The 19,589-nt window shown below is 50.2% G+C and overlaps 1 long non-coding RNA gene across 1 annotated transcript; it reads right to left on the bottom strand.

The window, feature by feature from the left end:
• Positions 1-743: 743 nt before the first annotated feature.
• On the bottom strand, positions 744-9,357 carry LOC137844955 (uncharacterized). The gene is made up of 3 exons (XR_011090050.1): positions 8,586-9,357; positions 7,588-7,686; positions 744-4,539 (listed from the first exon to the last, which is right to left on the bottom strand). It is a non-coding gene; the product is annotated as an uncharacterized lncRNA (long non-coding RNA).
• Positions 9,358-19,589: the final 10,232 nt, after the last annotated feature.

Genomic DNA, 19,589 nt, shown 5'->3' with positions numbered 1-19,589 from the left:
GGAAACCATTTCTCCTTGACTCCTGCAGGCTGGATGAGGCTGGGGATGAGTTACAGTTGCAGCCTTGCTGCAGAGCTCCAAGTGTTACGAACATCTCGAGGGCAGAGCAGGACGGCCTTCTCCCCGAGGGCAAGAACGGGGGGGATTTATGAATTAAGGTCAGCAAGGGCCACCGTGTCTCTCTCCCCTGCTCCTCCCAAACGCACACACTGCAGCTATTTTTCTCCTCCAGCAGCTGAATTAAAGCCCTTGGTTTGTAGCAATAGCAAATCTCATTTTGGAGGCTCTGAGCAACAGTAAATCCCTGGTCCCTTGCTCTCCGGCAGCCCTCGCTGCCCTGCAGCCTGTCCTCCTCCAAGGTTGCCTTCAGCTTCCAGCAATTAGGGCTTCTCCGGCATTTTGCCTGACGGGTTGGAGGCTCCGTTTCCAGCCTGGTACACACAGAGGAGTCGAATTCCTCCTCCGCAGCCTGAACCTCCCACCCCACTGCTCACCTCCCACCCCGTCAGAGCATCCTTTGCCCCTCCGGTGTGGGAGCAGCGCTGGCCCCACAGCTGGGCAGATTACTGTGACCGTGTTCCCCTGCACTCTGAGCAGGCTCGAGAGCACTTCTCAGCTTTTCTTTCCTTTTTTTTTTTTTTTCTGAGCTCAATCAAGGATCACATCAACTTCTCTTTTCCCCGCTGCTCTGCGCTGGGAGCTCATGATGAGGGAGTTATACACCCGTGACCCCTAAATCCTTTTCTGAGTCACTGCTGCTGCAAGCTCTGCTCTCCCATCCTGGAGGCAAACAACCCAGCTCCTTTGTTCCCACCTAAGCTACAGCGGTCTCGTACAAAGCACCAAAGCCAGCACTGCTATTTTACACTTCAGGAGTGCATTTTTTTTTTTTTTTTTTTCCAAAGCAGCACAAAACATCCATAGTTCAGCAGTACCTGGAGTCCCCAGTGCACACCAAAAGGGATTGAGCTGTCTTTTACTACGGTAGGGATGAAGACAAGTGTTGATGGGAACCAAAATGTTTGTCCTTTCTCGATTTCTGAGCTTGCCCAGCCTGGCATGGGGAGAGATCCCAGCCCAAATCGCAGACACTCCCCAAGTCTTTTATCTGCCAAACACAACCCACAGCTTTTAATGGGGACTTTGCCCTCTCATCCTCACTCCAGGGTGCATGGGAGACCAGTGTGCATGTGATGTGGGGCTCTGATTTTGCTAGTCCTTTCCCCTGCCGAAGGATGTTTGCCTGAAAGTCAACCTGAAACATCTCCCAAACACCTGCACGAGCAGCGAGAGGCAGGGATCAGTCCCAGCCTTACTGCACCGAGAGCTGCAGGCACCATCCGCTGCCTTCCCCCTCCTCCTCCCATTCAATTAAGGAACAACATCTTTTCCTCCCTGCCACCTTCTTTTATCTCTGACAAGAGAAGGATAAGGATAGGATAGATAAGGATAGGATGGGATAAGGAAGATGCAGTGATAAATGGCATCCCCACCTCCATGGCAGCACTGGTACTGGGGAGTCACTTTGCTGGCCACCTCTGCTGGCGTGCTTTAAGGTAAAATAGCATGGTTTTGGTAGCAGGGAAGGTATGAACGTTTTGTCCAGCAGCACCCTGCTTGCAGGATGCTCCTCTGCATCTTCTGCTCCACGCTCTAATGCAAACACAGCTGGGGAGAGCCGAAACCCAGTGGCTAAAGGTAGAGCTGGGTTAACGGCAGGGAGGAAGGGCTGTGGGCACAGCAGGTGCTGCTGGCAGCCAGGCGTGGATTTCCTCCTCCGTGCATTTCCTCCTCTGGTGCTGAATCACGTTTGCATCACTATTCTGGGGGCCTGAGGGCAGAGGGCTTTGTGCACCACATCTTTCTGACGGCAAAGGGAGCTTTCCAGGAGGAATTCCTGAAGGAAACCCCCGCGCAGCTCACGGCGCTCAGGTACAAGGTGTCAGCTGTCACCGAGCACCACGAGACGCCGGGATACGGCCCCAGCCAATTTGTAGGCATCACAAATAAAGCTGACAGCGCTGACAGGGAACAACTCGAGGACGCTGCCTGCGGGGAGACCCCACCACAGCTCCAGGCTCTGAAGCTGTTCAATAAATTCCTGGATTTAAGGCCAGGAGAGAGCGTTCAATCATCCCGGCCGACCTTGTGCGTCGCGTTTCCCCCTGGCGCAGGGGATGGCAGTCCCCTGCCATCGGAGCTGTTTCAGAGCGGTACCCAAGGCACACTTGGGGTACCTGAGCTACCTGCCTGCCCAAATCATCACGTCCCCTGCCTGAGCCAGCTCACGTCGTCTCGCACATCTCTCATGAAATCAAAGGACCTTCGCTCTCCCCGAAGGTGGTGCCGTGTTGTGTGCTCAGCGGGGAGCGTTTTCAATCGCTCACTGGCAGGGCTTTCCTCCGCACTGCGTGCCAGCCCCAGCTTTGGGAACAAGCCTGGCTCTGCAGAGGTACAGGGGGGGTCTCCAAAAGAAGCAGCTGGGAGGTGAGGTTCTGAGCACATTGCCCAAAGAATCACATAGGGAGTGAGGCGGTGGGGGCACGAGCCTGAGTTACACCAGCGGGTTTCTGCCCTGCTGCCTCTTGCTGTCACACAGACCCAGAGCAAGGGACAAATCCCAGGGCAGACACGGGTCTGGTTTTGGTTTCAGGGGCTCTGTAGCCCACCTCCATGGGCTCACCCCAATCGATGCCAGGTTAGGAGGAGAATCCAGCCCCCATCATCACTGGAGGGGATTGATGGAGTCAGCCTTTGGGTGAAGAACAGGGGACAACTGAGAAATGCTCCCGACTCCAGCACACTGGGCACATCCAGGTTGCATCTCCACCATGTCAAGGCTTCAGAAATTCAGCAAAACCCAACAGAGTTGCTTTAAGTCTGTAGCAAGAAGGTGGAAGCACAGAGCTGGGCTACCAGGGAGCCAGAAGAACACAAGAACGAGCCCTTACAAAGCCACAGGCCTGGGTGCCTGCTGCCATTCTGAGCCCAGGTTTTGCTCTCCCAAAATGCTGTTGTGTGTTTCCCAACACGCATTTCCCAACATGTGCACGGAGGCACTCATCCTGCTGCAGTCCTGCTGCCGGTGCCACCCAGCTTCTCAGATTTCCCACTGAAATCTGGGACAAGGAACAATTTCTCCGAGCTGTATTCTTCGTGCGTTAACTTTATTGATGAGCAACACAGCACGCTGGGCAGGATGAGGACCCTGGTAAATGAAGCAATAGAGAACTGGGGCTGAAGGCAGGTAGCAACCTGCCCATCTGTAGCTCTGGAGCTCAAGAAACGTCTCCTTAAACAGGGCTGCAATTTCATGAGTCTCTGCTCTGCACTATTTGCTTTTGCTTTATATTGTGCTTGGAGGGCTCTGGATGACAAGGACACTATTATTATTATATACTCCTGCATGTGTGTGCCTGCACGCTGGCTCAGGTGTCTATCGGTCGGAATAAATTACAGGGAGACAGCGAAAGGAAATGTTGCGTTTCATTAAAGCACCGCTTTTCATTTGCACTGGGAGTTTCTCCGGTTAGAAGTCAAACTGCACACCCGCCACTTGCTAATTGCACTTTTCAGAATCAAAGGCTTTAGCCAAAGGGATAAATATATAAAATTGTCAGGAAGGAAACATTTTCTTCTTGAATTCCAAGTAAAAACTGAACTAATACAGCCTCTTTTGATAATAAAAGCAGCAGAAACATACATCAGATCTCTGTGGCTATAGGCAGCTTGAAAAGGAAGAAAAAGATCCGCTTATCGGGCCAGGAGGACTTTTCTAAGTGACTGAAATTGCATTAGGAAAACCATGTCCCTGTTTCCTTCGATAATTATCTCGTGTTGTTTTAGCTTCCTTCCCAGGTAGCTCCTTCACCCGGGGATTTGCTCAGTCTCTGCTTTTCCCTGCTTTGCACCTCACCAAGAGCTAAGAGCATCGACGAGCTGCTGTGCCCAGCAGCCCCGGGGGCCCCATTTCGGGATCCTGATGCTCTCCAGCTGCCCGCTTCCCTTTCCCCTCCCTCCTTTTTTCTTCTTTTCCCAGCCAAACCGTGGCCATTCCTCACTCCTCGGGCCCTGGGACAGGGAGATGGAGGACAGAGTCACGCGTTGTTAACCCCCACTTTCCTGTGGCTGCTGGTGATTTATTACGAGCAACGAGGCATGAGGACAGCCGGGCGAGGAACGAGGAGCATCTTCGCTCCGTCCCAGCTCCGGGCTGTTTAATAAGCCCTTTTAAAGGCAGGGGGGAGCAGTACTTATTGGGTGAAAAAGTAGAGGACATTGGGTTGTATTTATTTTATGTCTTGGTTCTTAAAGAGGAAAAACGTCTCCATTTCAGAGCAGGCAACCTGAAAGCACAGTGTCTGCAGCACGCCAGGAGGACTCAGCCTTGAGCAGTGAGGCCGGATCCTGCTCCTTTCCGTGGTTTCAGAAGGCAAAACCTATAGACAGGCTGGGTTATTTATGCATTTTCACCTGGTTTCTGGCAAGACTGGTGTTTTGGCTCTGTTTTCATCAGCCGGTTTCCTCTTCTTTTTTGTCCTGAGAATCAATTTAGTTCACCAGTTTAAAAAGAAGAGAAAAAAAGAAAAAAGAAAAATTCCATGATTACTAAATAAATAAATAACAAGAATAAAAACCCTACTGGAAATTCTGCAGCATTTTGCAAAAACGACTGTGAAATTTATGGAACGACAGCTAAATTGAATGAGATTAGGAAGAAAAGGGCCTGTCTATTTATGTGAAGAGTTTTCAGAGTTATCATAATTAATTATAACAAACATTTCGTAATGCACATTAAATCTCAGGCTTGGAGGCTCAGGCTGCTTCCCAGTGCTCAGGCTGGGATGTTTGCTCAGTGGGGGCTGAGCTGCAGCTGGAGGCAGCCCCAGGACTGCAGAGGTGTAACAGGGAGCAGAGTGTGCCCCTGCTCCTCCACCCGAGCACCGAAATGATGCCCAAAAATGCAGCAGTGAGCCTCAGATTGCTTAAAATCCTGCAAGATTTTAAAATTACGCAAAGGAGCCAAGCCTGGTCCATGCTTCCCCACAGCCCCGTGGAGGGGCTGGGCTCCTTGCAGCAGGATCAGACCCAGCTGTGCACGTGGAAATGCATCAGACAGGAGGGAATAAAACCAGGACAGGGTCAGAAATGCCTCACACAGACCTGGGGGATTGGAGGAGGTCACGGTGGACTCAGCTTGGCCTCACTCACCCCTTCCATTGGTCCTGGGGGGATGGACAGGCACTAATGATGCCAGCATCGCTTGCTAGGATTTAATTAGGTGCTGGTGGCTGCGGATCCAGCCCCACCTGCGGCTCCTGTTGCTGCACAAGATGTTAGCTCCTGGTGTGTACCAGCCCACGGGAAAGCCTCCCACTGTTCCTCCTGGCTGCCCACATTGGAAATGGGCTGAGGGAATGATTTCACATGGGGAGAGATGCACGGAAAACTGGGTGATGCCACGGATGAAAGGGGCTACTTGAAGCTGAATGATCCCGACCCAGAATCAGGTTTAACTCTCTTTGCCTGTGCTGTTTGGGTGCTAAGGCATGAGGCTCACAGAGCCCCGTACAGCCCCACAAGCATCTCTGGCTTCATGGCTCTGGGTTGCCAAGGGTGGCAGGAACCACACACTGCCCCGGTAAACATGGGAATCCCCAGATCTGCTGGGAGAACTGATGCAGGCAGAGCAAAGGCAGAGAAAAATCACCTCTGCCAGGCTCCACACACACTCTCACGTGAGCAAACAGCAGGCTCGGGGTCTGACCTGTGCTCTGTCCTGCACCCCAGGAGCTAGAGGTTACCCGTCCCCCTTTGAGCAGGGCTGACCCCAACGCAGCCAGCTCCCTCCCGGCCTCCCAGCAAGGGCTGATTGCTTTCACCTGCAAGCCCTTCCCAGCTCTTCTGATATATTACCTGGGGGCTTTTCTAGTCCCTGAAGTGAAGGTTAAAAAAAAAAAGAAAAAGAAAGATGCTCGGGCTGGATTTATCTCCTCCAGCACAGGGACCCGGGCCCCACGCTGCCTCCTGGGGCTGGTGCTGCCCAACGCTAATTAACCACTGCCCCGGCTGCCGTGGGACCCGGCTCTCCTTGGACAGAAAGGAATAAACCCAGCAAGTATGTGCATCGCCCATTTTTTATGCTCCTGCTCTACCCACTGGGCGAGGACATCACCCAGAGTCCTGCAGGCAGGGTTAGCTCAGTGCTGCAGCACCCGGGGTTGTTTTAGGTGCAGGACGCAGTGGGGCCGATCCTGCTGCGGTGTCCTCGCAGAGAGCCAGGAGCTCGGCACGCTGCCTCCTGGCATCCCCAAAGGCTCCTTGAATATTTGGCCCAGCAACAACAAGAAGATGTTTGGATGGGCTCATCCTGGCGCTATCTGGAGACGTTTTGTTATTAGCACAGCCCCGTGCTAATCAGCACCCTCAGGTTGCAGTTCCCAACTGGATGCAGCTCAGGCAGATGATCGCAGAAGGGACACTGGGGACTCTGTGGCACCCTTGCTGCCCCACAGCACCCTGTCACCCTGTTGCCAGCCTCAGGGACGCAGCCCTGGGTGCAGCATCGCCCTGCCAGCAGCATCCCGCGGCCGTGGCCATGCTCCAAGTGGCCTCACTGCTGATTTGCGGCGGCCTGCAGGCATCAGCTCGCCATGCCAGGTGGTAAATCATCGCAAGTTTTTGTGCTTTCAGCAAAAAAGAGAAAGAAAAGGAAGGTGGAATTTAAAAAAAAAAAATAAATAAAAACTCCTACAGCCCCCCAGTGAGGGAATAAACTGCTGCAGAGCTGTGCTTGACCCTGGCTGCTGCACCAGGAGGGCACCCAGCACTGGTTATGAGCCAAAGGAACACAGCCGTGCTGAGAGCAGGGTGAGACCCCCCCGGTGCCACCCTGGCACTGGCAAACACGGTGCCACGAAGGCTTCCCTGCCCTGGATTTTAGTGGCACGGCCAGCAAGAGCCTTGACTTCCATAGTGTGCAGTCCTTTTTCTTCCCCAGCATTAAGGGCTCCTTTTTGGCTTCCGATGGTAAAATATTCTGCTCTAATATGCAAAACAGGTTTGATATCTAATCTACAGAGCTAGCCCAAGCCCCGTGTTTTACCCATCTGGGCAAAATGGTTGCGCAGAGCTGGGCATGGCAGCCCTGCAGCAAATCCTGACCCTCCAGGCGGGGTTCCCACCATCCACAGCAGTGCGAGAGCAGCTCCACTGCACCAGCAGTGCTGGTGAAAGGAGAGGAATTGAGCATCTCCCACAGCCTGGTGCTGGACTGAATCCCAGATTTGCACATCTGATGGGTTGGGGTTAAAAAGGTGTCTTTGGTGCAGAATTTGGTTTGAAGCGTGGTTATGGATTCAGCTGCCAAGGGTGCCCAGATGGGGCCCACAGGTCTGACATAAAAAGGAAAAAGCCAAAAAAAAAAAAAAAAAAAAAAGGATTAAATGCTTCCCCAGGCCAAGAAGTGTCTCAATAGTTAAGGAAAAAATAAAAAATAAAAAACCCTATTAGGCCAATGCAACTTCACTGAAAATTTTTACTTAATAGGCTACCATGATTGTGCCAGATGGATAAAATGAAACCTACCGAGGAAGATCCACACGTGCTTTTCTTCATTTGCAACCAATATATCAACTCAGCCTTCCTGCATGGATTGTGAAACGCAAATCTTCATGCTTTTGGAACCTAGGAATAAAGAAATAATGGCATAGAATTAAGATAAATATTTGGGGAAATCACATTTCCTGTCATTTAAAGAAGAAATCTTTATACAACAGAAAAACTGGCAGGTCCAGCACAGTTCTGCTGATCCCCAGCTGAAAAAAAAATCATTAGGCAGGACTCAGGAATCATGAGAGTGATGCAAAATCATTAGATTTTTAAAATGGAGATTAAATCACACCCCTCGGTACATGTCCCTGCTCCCACGCTGCATGTCAGAGCAGCAGCAGCAGGGTACGCATGTCCGTGGGGAGCTCTGAGTGGGAAAATCCAAGGCTTGTGCTGCTATAAAAGAGCTGTAGTTCTGCATTGTCACTTCAAAAGATGAGCTAAATATATATACATAAATTATATATATCTATACCCGAATATAATGTCTCTCCCAGGCCTTCCCCGTGGGCACCGTCGCACCCTTGCAGGGTCCAGGGAGGTTAATAGAGCCATCCCTGCCTCCCCCTTCCAGGCAACAAATCCATTATGGGAACAGCGAGCTGCCTTGGACTCGTCAGCCTGTACCTTTTATCCATTTTGGCAGAGGAGCGTAATTGACTCATGTCATAAATCAAACATTTCTCCCCGCAAAGCTCCAGCCGCGCTTCGAACGCTTTCGTTAATGGGGTTGGGGACACCCTGTCCCCAGCGGCTGGGCTCGGACCCAAATCCCCCCTCCTGGGTGCAGGGGGGCTGGAGTGGGTCAGGGGCGCAGGGTGGACCCTAGGGTGGGGTGAGCTGGGGACAGGGCTGTCCCCAGAGCCTCTTTTGAAGTGGCCTCCATCATAGCAATGGGGAGACTGAAGAGGGGGGGAGCCCAGAGCCCCCAGCTTTCCCCCCTGGCACCCGAGGGGCAGAACCCATGCACTTACCCCGATCAGACCCTTCTGTCACCATTTCTGTCCCTTGTACACCTTGGGGTGGACACCAGAGCCTTCTCCAGCTTCACACCTGCCCCCTGTGGGTGCTACCCCTGTGTGTAGGATCACCCCTGTTTGTAGGATCGCCTTGTAGGATCACTCCTATGTGCATGATTGCCCCTGTGTGTAAGATCACGCCTGGGTGCAGGATTGCCCCGTTGTGCAGGATCACCCATGGGTGTAGGATCACCCCTATGTGCAGGATCATACCTATGCGTAGGATCACCCCTGTTTATAGGATCACTCCTAGGTGCAGGACTACCCCTGTTTGTAGGATTATGCCTAGGTGGAGGATTGCCCCTGTTTGTAGGATCACCCCTGGGTGTAGGGTGGCCAACAGCTGTGTCTGCTCTGGGGTCGGGGTGGCCCAGGCCCCAGCACAGCTGCGCCCAGGCCCCAGCACGCCCGTCCCTGCCAAAGCCAATGTGTCCCTGCTGGGACCGACGCGACCACCATTAGAGGCTCCTGTAGGAAAATTCCAGCCTAAGGCTCTGAAAGCGAGTTAGGGACGGGAAGAAAAACACAAATGAATTTAATAAGTGCTTAATTGGATTCTCCACAGCGGAGAAAGCTGCTGCTTCCCAGCAAACGCCCCCAGCAGCAGGCCGTGAGTCAGCCCGCTCCTCCCAGTCACACCAGTGCTGGGGGGAGGCCAGGTCTGTCCTTGGGTGACCACAGCCTGGGCACGGCCTCGTGTCCTCTGCAGGCCCAGCCCAGCCCAAATTCAGGGGCTGATGGCAGGGTGAGTGCCGCAGTCGGGGCACCCGCGAGCACCCAAATGAAAATGGAGGGGAACAAACCACAGAAGTGAAGCCGTCCCCGTGGGCAGGGACATGGGATTTGCCCTCACCCGTGGGGTTGCTGGTGCCAGCAGCTGTCCTCCCACAGCTCCTGGTTATCGCCAGACCCCTCTGTCACAACTCCATGTCCCCACGTGTGGCCCTGTCCCCAGGCCCCTCTCCCAAAGACGACATCTTTGCTGCCTCGCGCTTCCCCAAATTGACCCGCCCTGGCTACAAATAAAGAATCTATGAGGCAAAGCTGCATTAAATCAATGAGCCAATGTGCCTGCTGCTAAGATAAGCACAGCTACCGGGGTCTCTTGCTCCGTCATTAGTGCTGGAGGATTCTCAGAGCCAGAAAACCCGGGGAGACTCATTAGGGGAAGCGCCACTTCTGGCTGGATTTACCGAGAGTCTCTCTCCAGCCTCCGCGCGCCCCTTTCTCGCTGCAGGAAGCCCTGCCCTTGCTCTGATCTGTTATGCAGCGTGCGGAGCCCATAAGGCTTTCAAAAATAACACGCTATTAAAATAGTTTTAATCAGAATTCCTCCAGCCAAGACACAGCAGCCAGAGATCCCGCTGTCTTTGGCAGAAAGGAGCTCGGAGAAATTAAGCGATGAGGGGAGGAAGTGATTTCAAAAAGCCTGGCCATATCTCGCTCCATCAGGATGGACCTGGCGTTTTTCATGGGGTTTGTACCCAGGAGGAGCAAATCGGCCTGGCTGTAAGAACAAATTTAGGTGAAGAGACGGGGATCCAGCTGCAGCTCCTGCCTCTGCTGAAGGTTTTCTCTGTGATCACGTAATTTCTCCACGCTGCACGTTCCCCAGCAATCAAATGCGTTCTCGTTTCTCTTCCCTCCTGCCCTGCCTCCTTCTCTGGAGTCCAGGTTTCTCGGGGTGCAGGCACAGCAGCCGCAGCTGCAGCATTTCGAGAGCATCAGAGGGAACAAGGAGGAGCAATCCCTTGGTGCAGGGGCAGGCTGGCATGCGAGGAGCTGGCAGGAGCCCTTCAGAAATTAGACCCGGAGGCAGCCTCTGAAGGAACAATCCTCAGCTCCAGAGACTTCAGCTCCACTTTGGCACCTGGGGAACTCGCTGGGCCCAGGACCCCTGCAGGGGACCAGTATCCAAGAGCAGTGGGTGCTGCAAAAAAAAAACCTTTTTGGTCAACATGTGGCAACAGCACCACGCACGATGAGGCAACGGGATTGACTTTGCACAGTGCCTGTGCAAAAATATTTTTGGTAACGTCAGCGTCCAACTGATTGACTTTGGGATGAATCTTGGACCAGAACGTGGATGTTCATGGTCTTCTGCTAAAGGGCAAGGGTCTGCTCTGCTTCCTGGCTGAAATCCAGTGTGCTCAGTGTGTTCTGCACCTCTGCCCTTTCTGAGAAAGATCAGACCTGTGACATCTCTGGGAAGCCACCCCCACATCACTGCCCAAAGCGGGGGCTGTAAATCAGAGCTGGATCCGAATTATTATATATTTTTTTTAAAGTCTCACTTGTGTTGGGTGTGGATTCTCCAGGGGCTTGTAGGGTTATCACTGCAAACCTGCATTCAGCCATGGGACCGAGAATTTCTTCCCTTTTATCCCCAGCAGCTGACACTCCCCATCCTGCTCCGAGGAGGAGGCAGAGCTGGGCAGCACGTGGCCCGGGCTCCCAAAGCCGTTCAGGTCCCTGCAGAAATATTTGGGAGGAGGCACCTGGAGCACACGAGAGCATGAGCCTGAGTGCGTTCGCTTCAAAAAATAATAAAAAAAAATAAAACAGATGGTCTATCGCCGAGAGAAACAGGCAAACAATGAATGGATGCATCAAAAAAAAAAAAAAGCCAACAAAAGCCAGGCATTCAGCATTACCGGAATAACCTCAAAATACACTTTTTTTTTTTTTTTTTTTTTTTTTTTAATTCATAAATTGCTATGAATTGGAATTTTTCTCCACTTTCAGGAAACTGGAGGCTTGTGATGGCTCTGCCCATTTCCAAATTAACGAGTGGACTTCCCTGCTATGCCCTCCTCATCTTGTAGGGAAAAGGGGGCTCAGCCCTCCCTCGCCACCCACCAAACCATTTAATTTGCAGGACTCCAGGCTGCCATGGCCCAGTTCTCCCAGTTTAACAGCCCCAAGCACCAGCGTCAGCCACCCATACTGGGAAGAGCCATGCGGATGGCATCTCCAGGAGGTTCCTGCCCAGCGTGGCATGGAAACATAACACCACAGCCCCAGATTTAATTAAAATAAACCATCCTATGCCATCCAGAGTCTTGTTGTTTTGCGGGGTTGTTTCAATAATTATAAAATAAATTGCATTTCTATTGCGCCTTTCATCCTTGGATCTCAAAGTGCTTTACAAGCATTAATTAATTTAGCTTCCAAATAGCCTCTCCCTCTGATGTCGTATGAAAATTTAATAAACAGGTAGTTGGAGAGGTGGGGGGGATGCCTGGGGGCATGTGGCAGGTCAGAGGCAGCCTTGGAAGGAAAACCCCCCAAAGCCAAAGATTTCAAGTAATGAGAGTGTCAAAAAAAGAGAAAAAAAGCTGTGAAATAGGGGCATGGACATAGTAGCATCCAGCCCCCATCAGCCTACCTGAGCCCCCCACGCCTGCGTGGTAGCAGGGAAGGGGAAACCCCAGCTGCGAGTGGCAGGAGCTGTTAAGGCACATGACATATTGAGGGAATTAAAACACATTTAGGGAAATCTCCAAATAGTGTTTTTTTTTTTCTTTCCTTTTTTTTTTTTTTTCCAGCTTTAAAGAATAACACTGACTGTCTCAAGCTGTGGTAATGTATTCAGGCAACACAACTGAGTCAGAGCTAATTGAATTTAAAAGCAGGTATTACATCTGTGCCTTCGGAGTGAGTACATCCTGAAAATCACTTCAGTGATGAAGTGTTTTACCCAACTACTACTTAATCTTTTTACATAGAAAGCAGAATTAACCCTGCTGTGCAGCCTTCATTAAGGGAACCAAATGAAGTTACCTGGTGAGGTTCAAATTTGCTGCAAGTGGTAAAACTTCAGCTGAAGTTTCTCAAATCCAGAGGGACTCCTTTTTTGTTGTTGTTAAAATCCGCCAAGTGCTTTAAACCAGGTCAGTTATCTGGGTCCTGCTCATCTTCCCTTCGTTAAATCCAGGAGGAAATCAGCACACCTGTCCCTGTGTATAAACACGGAGATGAGCAGAGAAATGGGTCATATCCCTGCCTGCTCCTCATGCCTCTCCCTGACAGAGCCCGCACCGCCCCACCTGCTCTCTTTTCCCCTTTCCCATTCCGTTTTCTCTTTCCAGGAGGAGAAAATAATTGAAGGAGAAAACGTGCCCCAGAGAAAACCCGATAAGCTGTGCCCCCACTGGTGCTGAACCTCGTCCAGAGCCCCCTGCTCCCCAAGGACAGGGCAGGGCAGCAGCCTGAAGGCAATGAGCTGTGAACTTGGCCCTGATGGAGTTAAAAAAAAAAAAAAAAAAAAAAAAAAAAGCCCATCACTTCTTTACTACTTCTCCTTCTTCTAAATAAATACATTAATACTTAATTTATATGATATTACTCTGGATACTTGGTATATCACTTCATGTATATTTTACTTACATATTTATATATAACATATATTTATCTATCACTTTATATACTTGTTATATCACTTTATATATTTATAACACATATCTTTATATATATATTACTTTATACACTTGGTATATCACCTTATATCAAGTAAAAGCCCAAACCCATCAGCTGAGCAGCAGCGCTGGGTGCACCCCACCAGCACCCCCATCCTCAGGGTGCTGGGGGGGTCACAGACCCTCCTTCCCCTGCAAATGGAGAAGGAAAAAGGCCCCGCAGAATCATTTCCAAAACCATCGCAGCGAGTGCCTGGTTTTGGCTGGCGGTGTTTATCCAGCAGCTCCCGAGGCAGGCACCAGGGAGCTGGGAAAGCTGCGGGGATCCCCTCAATGCCTCATGAATTTCAAGCACAGACAATTGATTTACATCGCCAGAAATTTACACGGGTAAGGAAAAAAAAAAAAAAAAAAAAAAAAAAAAAAAAAAAAAAAGAGCTCTTCACCATTCATTAATTTTCTCTAAAATTCATTCATCCAATTAGGCAGCTGAAATGGTGCGTTGTAATTTAGATACCCCGTGACACTCCATGACTATTGATGGTTCCCGATTCAAAGGGAACAGGAACAGAATAAATCCCTGGCTACGAGCTCTTCAAAACCTAATTTCCTTCTAGTTATGAACCAGGAAATCATCCGGAGAAATCAGGAGAGATTCAGACAAATTTATTTTGGGCATCAGGAAATGGAGCAGATTCTTCACTGGCCACGAGCAAGACTTTTCAGCTGTAAATGTTAGGGTGCTTGTTATTGTTGTTATTGTTGTTGTTTTTTTACAAAATATTTTAGTATTTTCCAATGAAGAATCTGAAATAGGAGAGCCCACCCTTGTGTGTCAGCCCCGGGAGGACATCTCCTATAGCACTGCCAGCTTGCTTAATTGGAGTTTCATTTCCAATCTCGGTATCTTTATTAGCAGCCAGAGGCACCAGGCAGGACAACTGCCAAAGTCCTTACATCAGGTTTGTGCTGCAGAGGGCAGGTTTTAACAATAATAAACAAGGTGATTTGACGTTTGCATCTTTGCCATGAAGAGTCATTGTGATTTTCTGACCAAGCTGGATGTGGATGTTATCAGGGACACAGAGCAGAGCCACGGAGCCACGAGCATCACCAGTGGGGTGCTCCCGCTCCACGTGGGCTGAGGAACCCTGGCCCATTATGCAGAGGAGGAAAGCAACATGCAGGGTGACAAGGCTCCCTTTGAAAATTGAATAAAATAGCTATCCTGGGAAAAAAAAAAAAAAGGAAAAAAAAAAAGTATTAAACATGAAAACTGGGTTTTCCCCAGCTTCTCTTTCTGCCTCCCCACCATGAGCAGGGGCACTCCAACCACTTGTGTGCAAGATGCATGTGGCTAGCCCAATTTAATGCAGTTGAAGAGGGAAATTTGGGCCAGGCTAAGCGATTTGAAGCCCCAAGAAGTCCATCAGAGGCTGTGGATGAGGACTGAGGACTTTGTGTTCTCCAAATGACCATGAAACCCCACTGCTGCACTCAGGGTCCTGCTCTACCTCAGGGCTATGGTAACACACGGCACATATAATACAGCCATAAATATTCAAGTCAGCTGGCTTCATCCTGTAAGTGAATATGGAGATATATATAGACACGTATTTAGAGAGAGTTATGGGAGTGCAACTCATCATCGTAACACAGGAGCACTTACAGAGTTTTCCAGGATTTAGGGTGAGATCCAGAGATGCACTTTGGCTGCTGTAATGTGGGCAACGCAATACTTACATTAGGGTGGCCAGCCCCACAGGCTGCCCCAAGGACACAGTGTCCACGGGTGGTCAATACTGAGAATGTTTTCCGAGAGGATCCAAAATCTGCAGCCCCCAGGGCCTGGAGAGCCCAGGCTGTGATTCCAATGACTTCTCAGCTCCTGGGTCTGAGCCCATCGGCTTCCCTGCATTTCAGTGCCATCTCCATACCCCAAAGAGGGATGATTTTCTTTCCCGGGCTGCATGGAAGGTCTTTCTAATGTCCTACAGAAATGCTGGGGTTGCAGCCCGGCACCCCAAGCCTCAGCCCAAGCTCCCAAGCCACGCCGCAAACCCCCTTGGTGCAAAAAGCCACGATGCAAGTCCGTGATCTGGGAAGCCACAGAGGTTTTGAGGTTTCCCCCACTCGCACTGCCCTCCAGATGCATTTCTCTACAACACCATTGCCCTAACCCATGCCAGAAGGGGAACTACCTAAAACCTCTGCCCGGTTGGGTCAACCGAAGCCTTGGCAAGGCAGTCCGTGCTGTGACGAGCTGCGCTGCAGTGAGAAGCATCAGCCTTTACGTTGGTTAATTTTTGAAAATCAAGCTCTAGAAAAGCAAAGCGAAGGTCTGGAGATAACGAGGAAACGCCTGGTGCCAGGCCTCTGTCAGCACTGGGGAAAAAAAGTCCCTTTTCCCCCAAAGCCTCCCAGATAAAAAAAGGGAGAAGTAAATAAATTTCACTGAGCCTTTTGAAAACGCTCTAATTGCCTTTGTGGTCTAATTGCTCCTGGTTTTACAGCCTCATTTCTTGTCATAAAATTAGTCCCACTTTTTTATGCTTTTTGCCTTTGCTACTGGTCTGTGATTATTATTTTTTAATTGCTTTGGTATGTTGATCTCTCCCACAGGTCCCTGGGGAAGGGGGCGAGGGACCTCATCCTGCAGCTGTCGCTGTGCAGAGGATGCTGCAACTGCTGAAAGGAGGCAGCTGCTCGATTTTTGGGGTGAATTTTGGCATTCCTCTCCCCACGATTGCCTTTAGTGGCTGAGAACAGGGCTGGGCACAGAGACCATGCCTCGAGCAGAGCTCAGCCACGACAGGAGGAAACTTATTAGAAGTGTAGCAATTTCTTTCAGGACTTTTCAGGGGGAAAAGAAGAGATGGAGATACAAGATGCAACCATTGGGAATGTAATAAGGGCGTACAAGGAAACAAAACCACCTGAAAAAGATAAAAGCTGCATCATCTGTAACCCTTTTAATAACCATCTTATTTCAAACAGCACCAACTTCTTCTCACTGCCTCTCCAGAACAGCATCTATATTTGTTTTCTTTTTGATATACAGCTGCAATAGGAAGCCATGCGTGAAGTTTATTAAGCCTGGGTAATTTTCTATCAGTTCTGCGTGCTATTGATTTCATCTATACTGTTATCTGGCTCTGACTGAACCTGAAAAGTCATTTAAAAACAAAAAAAGCATATAATTCTTCAAAAATACAACTATTATGGGATGGAGAACGTTGCCATTTTGGATGCATTAACAACATGTTGAAAATGAATGTGTCAGAGATACAAATCTTATTAAGGAGGCTTTGATGATACCGAGACTAGGAGGGAGGGAGCCGCCGGAGCCGAACCCGGACGCGGAGCCGAATCTGAACTTCTCTCCGCCAGTATCTCTCTCAGGGGTGGAAGGAAAATTGGATTTGCTTTGGCTTTCGTCCAGCCCTGCTTCATCCTGAACCACTGTCCAACCTCTCCCACGTCCTTGGAGTTACTCCCAGTTTGTGGCATAAGCAAGAGTGAGATCAGCCCGAGCGGCTCTACCCAGCGCGCTGGCGATGCTCGGAGCTGGCGTGGGGCCACCTCGGGTTCGCGAGCCTTGCGCAGTGTCACAAATGCAGATCCTCAATGCAGAAAAGCAAACCTCAGAGCTTTCCCCAAGCTACAGGAGATTTGCAAAATCTGCATCCGGACCCAGGGCTTCCCAAGGGCTGCACCGTGAGATGGGAACAGGCGGAGATGTGCAGCTGGCAGGGGACCGTGTCCCATGCAACCCCACACCCAAGAGTCACCTCCCCCAGCCAGCAAAGTATTTTCCCACGTCTGGATCATCAGCCTTGTGTTTTGGGCTCCCCAAACCAAAAAGGCAATGGTGACAGAGTGAGTTAGACCTGGCCAAAGCCAGGCCCAAACCTTGCCAGAGCTGCAGGATGCCAGGATTTGGGTCAGACCCTTCTGCACTCATTTTGTCAGCTCCCTCATCTGACTGGCATCAACCACCAGGCAGTGACATTTAAAAGATATTAATTAAGACATCAAAATATATCCCTCTAATTTAGCTCCTTGTCAGTCATGGGGACGGGCACAACCTCCCTGGCTCCAAGCACAACCATCCAGCCAGAGGCTGCCCTGCTGTAACCAGAAATGCCCTTTTTCCTCCCAGTTTTCCACCATTTTTGGGGTGACCTCCCTGTTCTGACACCAGCCAGACCAACGTAATGGAGGGACAGCAAACAAACCAAACCCACAGCACAAGGAGAGTTTGTCCTGGCTGGGCTTGGAAAAAAAAAAAAAAAAAAAAAAAAGGAAAGATAAAAAAAGAAAAAGAAAAGTACAGCCGAAGGCTGCGAGATGAGTTGCGGGAATGAGAGTGCTTTGTGGGACATAATCCAATTCCTGCTGGACAAAATCCATCATCCCCTCCGTACTCACCTGCCTCTGCGCCAAGAGAGGCCAAAGATAGCCAAAAAGTTTCAGAAACCTCCAAAAATTTGTCCTGACAGTTTAGTTTAGTTTTTTTTTTTTTTTTTTGGGGGGGGGGGTATTTTGGGGGGGACAGTGAGGAGAAACCCCAAATGCATTTGCTGGAGCCAGGAGCTCCAGTGAGAACCGACGGCAGCAGCAGGACGGCTCCATGCATCTGCAGCCCGAAACCTTCTGCTCGTCACAGTCGCTCTCCAAAACCTCCCTGGAGAAAACCTCTGCACTGCAACTGAGCTCCTCGCAGGCATTTTAGGAAGGGGCTGGACGCCTTTTCCACCTCCCAGCCCCTGGCCGTGCAAATCCCCGGGGATTTGCTTGCGCTGGATCTTTCCTGCAGGGCGTTGAAGGGGAGGAGAGAGGCAGAGGGGAGGAAGGCACAAACTTTGCCTGCGATGCTCCAGCAGCAGCCGAACGCAGCCAGGCACTTCCCAAAGAGCTGAGGAGCAGCCCCACGGCTGTGACATTTGCAATGCATTAAGTTTAAACATTTTCAATAAAGAAAAACAATCCATTCAGACTTGCTTTATGATTCATAGTAATTGCAAATAGAAGCAGTTAATATAATTGTCCAGCTGAGACCAGCAGGCTGGGAACATGTAGCAGTGAGATGTACAATCAGGGAAGGTTGGGAGGGAATTTAAGTGCAGGTTAAGCAAATGCATTACTTTAATAACACACAGAGACAGCCCTTGTAGTTATAAAGAGGATAAAATAAATATTGTACCAGAAATCTACAGAATGGGAGGTTTTATCACCAAGAACTGCCCGCTTGCTATTTACTTTCAATTTAGATTTTACAAAAGCTGCTCTCGCCATGTTTTTTATGTATGGAAGAGAATGACTTGAATTGACAAATGACCTTATTTCTCCATAAGTTTTGCAAGGGAGCCTCAGTTTCTCAAAGAAAAATGATCGCCTCCCAGCAGTCATCCCAGAGAGAGAAAGATGCTTCTTTTCTCTCTCTCTCTCTCTTTTTTTTTCTTTTTAAAGAAAAAAAAAAAAAAAAGGAGGACTATAATTCAAAGAGGAGCTGGTGCTTCTGCTCCTCTCTCTCTTGGAGGTGGGCCAACCTCTTTGACTTCTCCAAATCACAGAGGAAGGGACGGGCTTCTCTGCAGTGCTTTTCAGCCTGGATTTCAGCCCTGTCCTTACTGCGTGTTGGATGTGGCCGTGGTGGCAGCTAACAGCAGGGGAGGAGAGCCCAGCCCTAGGCAAAGGGCAAAATGACATCTTGGGGGACCACACGGGGACCAGTGCTGCTTAATAGCTTTGTTAATGACTTAGGCAGTGGTGTTGGTGCACCCCCAGCAAGTTTGGGATGGCAGGGAGCTGAGCAGGACAGAAGGAAGGGATGCTGCCCTGACTGTGCCCACCTGAAGCTCCACAAGGCTGCTAGGGCATGGCTCCGGTGCCGCATGAAACTCCATGTTTCCCTGGGAACTGGGGCTTTTCCTCCTCTCATTCCCTTTAAATAAGTAACTCGAGCCAGTTCAGCACGAAGCATGCCAGGAGGAGGGGGTGAGGCATCACCATCATCATTTATCTGCCTTAACCAAACTCTGGCTCTCCAGAGAAGAACTAGAGTGCTTTATTTATTAAAAGATATTTCGGCGGGCAACATATTAAATTAAAGCATCTTGTTCGCAGCCTCACGACTTAACGACACATAAACAGCTAAACAAAACAGAACATCGGCTCATTACAACCATTTATAAAATATTAAGGGTCTTAAAAATTAATTATTCACAGGCACCTTCCGCTTGTTTATGGCTGGAGAACGAGAACGCACAGGCTCGAGCGGGCTACCTGCGATTTGGAAGAGAAATGCTGTAGAAATCCCTCGGGGTGCCAGCGGGTGTCCCCTGATCTTGTGGGCACCCTGAGTGCCACTGTCCCCTTTTGGGGTGGACAATGGGTCCTCTACAGGCGGAATCATCATCCAGCATCGCCCAGCCAGGCAAAGGGATAACAAACCCAAAAAATACCAGTACGCCCTCAGCAAGACCCCAAACCCCATCGCGTGGTGGCAGATGCAGCAAACAAGCCCGTGCCCAGAGGG

The sequence above is a fragment of the Anas acuta genome, chromosome 26 (assembly GCF_963932015.1).
Source record: "Anas acuta chromosome 26, bAnaAcu1.1, whole genome shotgun sequence".
In the NCBI taxonomy this organism is placed as follows: Eukaryota; Metazoa; Chordata; class Aves; order Anseriformes; family Anatidae; genus Anas; species Anas acuta.
This window is presented reverse-complemented; position numbering and strand designations above follow the sequence as displayed.